Genomic DNA, 6,161 nt, shown 5'->3' on the forward strand with positions numbered 1-6,161 from the left:
TGTCGCCCTGGCTGGTCTCGAACTCCTTACAAGTGATCCACCCGCCTCGGCCTTCCCAAGTGCTGGAATTACAGGCGTGAGCCACTGCGCCCGGCCGGGATTTATGTTTTAATTTACTTGGAATAAATACCTAGGTGAGAAATTCTGGGTCATAGAATAATTGTATATTTAGTTTTATACGAAACTGCAAGATCTTTCTCCAAAGTGGTTGTACTCCCCGCACAGGTTTTTGTCTGAGCAACAAACTCCCTGAACAGAAAGGTATCGAACGTGCAACTAGACACCGCCTGGTGGTGGATTAATGGTTCTCGGGTCTTCGCTCCTCCCCGCTGCCCGCGCCGTGGTCCTACCAGCTGCATCCTGATTGGCCGGCGTCGAAGGGAGGCGGGGCCAGAGGGAGCCCTTATTCCTGGGGCTGTACTTCCCTTCGACTTCGGGCAGTTCTCGGCATCCGCCCGGCACTCTGCTCACTGCTGCCGCCGTAAGGTCAGTCTGGATTGAGGTGCAACGCTGCTCTCGGATCTCCTCGCCCAACCCAAAGCCTGGTTTGGAGGCAAGATCTCAAGAGGAAAGGGTTTTCTTCATTTTGAAATTTCCTTCTCGGAATATCCTTCCACACGTCTTATCTGCTCGCTCTCATTGAGAAGTCTTGGTTCAGTCCCTGGCTCATTAATAACAGCTACAATGACATTAGCACAGAGGGGGTTACAAAATGCATTTTTGGCATTATCTCATGTGATACTCAAAAGGCCCCGTCCCCTCCACCTTAGGATCCTTTCTCTCCAAGCTTTTTGCCCTCCCGCTTTCGCAGCCCGAAGCTTAAAAGGACAGCCTGTAGAGGAGCTGAACGGGAAACGGTATTTATTTTACTTTCTTCTAGCTTCCAGAGCAGGACGGCACCTTGCACTGTCATCACCGGGCAGCGGACACTCATTTACTCATTTTGTTGAATCTCTCATACAGCTGATCCTCTCTTAACTTCCACGACTTCACACTCCCCTCATTTCTTCTTGTCTACTGGCTGCTCCATGTTAATCTCCTTTGCTAACACCTCTTCCTCATTAGACCTCTCACTGATCCTCCCCTCCCCTTTCCTCTCCTGCCCTCCCTGCCTCCCTTCCTTCCTTTCCTCCCTCCCTTCCTTCCTTCCCTCCCTCCATCTCTCCCTCCCTCCCTCTTTCCTTTCTTCTTCGGTGACTCAATTATCAACTACATGATGATTCCCAACATTCTATCTCCAGCCTGCCCTTCTTCCCGGAACACCAAACAATATCTCCATTTGTCTTCCTGATATTTCCACATGAATGCCAATAGGCATGTCAGACTCACTTTCTCCAAAACAGAGGTTTTAATCTCCTTCCCCAGTTTTCCTCCTGTCTTTATCATCTCAGTAAATGGCACCACCAGTGTGGACTCAGTTAAAAAACCCACACCATATCCCTGATTTGTTTCTTTAACTGCCACATCCAACCAACCATTGAAACTTGATGTTTCTTGTCTTTTTTTTTCTTTCTTTCTTTCTTTTTTTTTTTTTAAGACGGAGTTTTGCTCTTGTTGCTCAGGCTGGAGTGCAATGGCGCCATCTCAGCTTACCGCAACCTACGCCTCCAGGTTCAAGCAATTCTCCTGCCTCAGCCTTCTGAGTAGCTGGGATTACAAGCATGCGCCACCACACCTGGCTAATTTTGTAATTTTAGTAGAGATGGGGTTTCTCCATGTTGGTCAGGCTAGCCTCGAACTCCCGACCTCAGGTGATCCGTCCGCCTCGGCCTCCCAAAGTTCTGGGATTACAGGCGTGAGTCACTGCGCCCGACCTTTTTTTTTTTTTTTTTTTTTTTTTAACAAGGTCTTGCTCTGTCACCCAGGCTGGTAATTGTTGTAGCTCACTGCAGTCTCCAACTCCTGGCCTTCAGCAATCCTCCTGCCTCAGCCTCATAAATAGCTGGGACTAAAAGGTGTGCAGCACCATGCCTGGCTAATTTATTTTTACAATTTTTTTTTGTAGAGATAGACTCTCACTATGTTGCCCAAGTTGGAAGGTAGGGTCTTTCAAGACGTATAAATCAGATTTTGCAGCTGGTATAGTTAAAAGCCCTCAATGCCTCCCTAAGACTATTCATTTTAGAATAAAACCCACAGTCCTTACCGTAGCCTGAAGTCAATTCCCCCTTCTGTGCAATGTGACCTCAAGCCTACTGCTCTCCCTTGCTCACTAAGCTTCTGTCACATTGGCCTCCTTGATGTTTCTTAATACCCAAAGCCCTTTCTTATGCCAGAGTCTTTGCACTTGCTCTTTCCTTTGCAGTAAATGCCCTCCCCCTTCCTCCCCACCTCTTTGTGTGGCTGTCTTTTTAGTCATCGTTTAGGTCTCAGCTGAAATATCCACTCTTCAGAAAGGCTTCCCCCACTACACATACCATATCTAAAAATGGGCTCCCCCAGTTTCTATTTTTTTTAGAGGGAGTCTCACTCTGTGGCCCAGGCTGGAGTGCAGTGGCATGATCTCGGCTCATTGCAGCCTCCACCTCCCGGGTTCAAGCAATTCTCCACCTCAGGCTCCCGAGTAGCTGGGATTACAGGTGCCAACCAACATGCCTGGCTAATTTTTGTATTTTTAGTAGAGATGGGGTTTCACCATCTTGGCCAGGCTGGTCTTGAACTCCTGACCTTGTGATCCGCTTGCCTCAGCCTCCCAAAGTGCTGGGATTACAGGTGTAAGCCACCACACCTGGCTGCCCAGTTTCTATTTTATTACCCTATTTATGTCCTTTACAGAACTTAACACATTGAGTTGTTAACATGTTTATTTGTTTACTTGCCTGTGGTCCCTCTCTTTCAGCCTCATGAGGACAGGGATCATGCCTGTCATGTTTATGGCTTTGTCCCTGATATATGGGAAACTCTCAACGGGTATTTTTTTTTTTACTTTTTTTGAGAGACAGATTCTTCCTCTGTCGCCCAGGCTGGAGTGCAGTGGCGTGATGAAGGTTCACTGCAACCTCTGCCTCCTGGGTTCAAGTGATTCTCCTTCCTTAGCCTCCCGAGTAGCTGAGATTACAGGTGCACGCCATCATGCCTGGCTAATTTTTGTATTTTTAGTAGGGACAGGGTTTTTGTCATGTTGGCCAGGCTGGTCTTGAACTCCTGACCTCAGGTGATCCACCTGCCAAGGCCTCCCAAATTGCTGGGATTATAGGCATAAGCCACCACGCCCAGCCACAACAGGTATTTTTTGAATGGATGAATCAATGAGTAAAGAAACCACGCCAAGTCCCGATCCCTCTATCTCTTTTCTAGCTCTTGAATCTATCCTCCACATCTTCGTAACCACTGCTCTGGTTCAGTGGTTCAGCAAGTTGCATTACCTCCAACTTGGATTTCTGGAATAATCTCCTATTCAATGGACTACCCTGTCTTTCTTGCCCATATTGCAGTCATGAAAATGAGTTTGTAAGATGAAAATGAAATTGTGTCATACCTCACTTCAAGCTTCAGTAGCCCCCTGCTACTTGCAGGAGGTATTTCAATCCCGTAGATCAGCAGTCAAGGCCTTTAGCACTCTGGCTCCTGCTGCCTCCTTGGCGGCATCTGACCGAATTCACCTTCCCCATTCTGCCCCCCACACATATGACCACATAAAGACTGCCTACAATTCACCTAACAAGTCAGGATATTCTACAAGTTCTCACTTTTGTGAGATGTTTTCTTGTCCTGAAGTTTCCCTCTGCCCCCATTCAACTAACCCTGCTGGAATACAACTCAGCCCCTCCTCTGGGAGCCACTCTCACCATGCACCATGTACTTTTTCATCAAAGTCCTTATCAGGGCTGGGTACCATGTCTGAGGCCTGTAATCCCAGCACTTTGGGAGGCCAAGGTGGGAGGATTACTTGAATCTGGGAGGTTGAGACTGCACTGAGCCATGATTGCACCACTGCGCTCCAGCCTGAGTGACGGAGCAAGACCCGTATTATTATTTTTTTAAGTGCCCTTATCAGGACTTGTCTACCTTCCTACTGGTTTGGTTCATCAGCTCTCCAAGGCAGGACCCGGATCTTGCATGGTGTGGTCACACGATGCTGCCCAAAGGAGTCATTTAGTAGGGAGCATGGACTGTGGAGTCAAGCAGGGTTTGAATCTAGTAAAGTGGCCTTAACCGGGTCATCTAACTTCTTCAAGCCTCAGGTTCCTGATCTGTTCAATAAGGATAACAATTGTATCTATTTCATGGATACTTTGGTGAGGATTAAATGATATACAGGGAGAGTTTAGAATAGTGAGTAGATAACAGGGGGTTCTTACATTCTTTTGAGTGAATAATTGTAGGATGATGTCTTAGAAAGCACCCTCACTTAAGGGGCACTCAGTACACTGCAGAATGATTAAATGGTACACATGCAAAACAGACCCCCACACCCTAAAACCTTCAATGACTTCCCCATTGCCCTGAGGTTAAAATGTGGTCTCCTCCACACAACCTACAAGGCCCTCTCTGCACAAAGCTGTCTGCTTTTCCAGACTGGCCGCCCTACACACACATGCTGTGCTGTTCATGCCTCCATGCCATTGCTTACACCCTGTCCCCTCTCCCTAGAATGCCTGTCCTACCCCTTTGTCCTGGTTCTGGTGCCCCTCCTCTGTGCATTTACCCTCTCATTTAACACTTGGCATTCTCATCTGCTTACATGCCTTTCTCCCCAATAGAGGACAGGGATCCTGAGCTCTGCCATTATCTTCTAGCCACTATCATAGGGCCTGACAGACAATCAAATAAAATAAAATACGTGTGTTGAATGAATGCACACGGTATAGAGGCAAAACCAGAGGGCTAGCATGAGCTAGACGGGGAAACTGAGGCCAGAGTAGTTCTCAGTGGCTCATTCCCCAAAATGACAGAACTATTTGGATGTCAAAACCAACCTGACCTCACCGCTCTCTCCCTACAAAGGGCTGCTTCTGCATAACAACATGAATTTCCCCAGGGTCTCCGCTCTGTTGCAGGTAGAGCATGAGTTTCCAGAAACAAGATCTTCCGAGTCCTGGGGCATTGGAGTACAATGCAGCACAGCTCTGCAGATTGAGGGAATAAAACCATATGGTGGCTGAAAGAGGTTGCTACATACACAGACTATCTCAGATCCTCAGCCTCAATTTTCCTTCTTCCTTCCTTCCTCTCTCTCTCTCTTTCCTTCTCTCCCTCCCTCCCCCCCTTTCTTTCTTTTCCCTCCCTCAGTCCCTCCCTCCCTTCCTTTCTTCCTTCCTTCTCTCTCTCTCTTTTTTTTTTTTTTTTTGACGGAGTTTCACTTTTGTTGCCCAGGCTGGAGTGCAATGGTGTGATCTCAGCTCACTGCAAACCCCGCCTTTCGGGTTCAAGCGATTCTCCTGCTTCAGCCTCCCTAGTAGCTGGGATTACAGGGATGCACCACCTCTCCGGCTAATTTTGTATTTTTAGTGGAGACAGGGTTTCTCCACATTGGTCAGGTTGGTCTCGAACTCCCGACCTCAGGTGATCCACCTGCCTCGGCCTCCCAAAGTGCTGGGATTACAGGGGTGAGCTACCGCGCCCAGCTCTTTCCTTTCCTTCCCTCCCTCCTTCCTTCCTTTCTCTCTCTTTCCTTTTCTTTTTCTTTTTTTCTTTCCTTTTTTCCTTCCTTCCTTCCCTCCCTCCTTCCTTCCTGTCTTTCTCCTTCCTTCCTCTTTTCTATTCTTTCTTTTTCTTGACCAGTGATAATATCAGCCTCAATTTTCTTCATTCCTTTAGATAAAGGAACCCAGGCCCAGGCATGAGGGAGAAATGTACCTGCATCTCCTTCCCCCTTGTCCTGGGAGCCCCAGGCTGCCCTTTTCCATACAGGGCTGAAAGTGGCCTGGGAGCCTGAGGGCTGGCAGAAGGCCGTGAAAGGAGAGCTTGGTCGCTGGCACAGCCGCTGCTAAGGCAGCCTGAGCCGAAGGTGGTCACCGCTGATCTCACATGCACTTAATTTTCCCTTCCTTGGCATGGGACAGGATTGACCAGGAGAGCTAAGAGGGAGTATGCGTCTGTGGTGGGGAGCGGTGCTGCAGGCTGCGATGCAGCCAGTTACTTTCTCTCTCTGGGCCTCAGTTTCTCCAATGTAAAATGAGGGCTCATGGTATAACTAAAATCATTACTCTCTGCTGGTC

Source organism: Macaca thibetana, chromosome 7 (genome assembly GCF_024542745.1).
Source record: "Macaca thibetana thibetana isolate TM-01 chromosome 7, ASM2454274v1, whole genome shotgun sequence".
NCBI classification, from domain to species: domain Eukaryota; kingdom Metazoa; phylum Chordata; class Mammalia; order Primates; family Cercopithecidae; genus Macaca; species Macaca thibetana.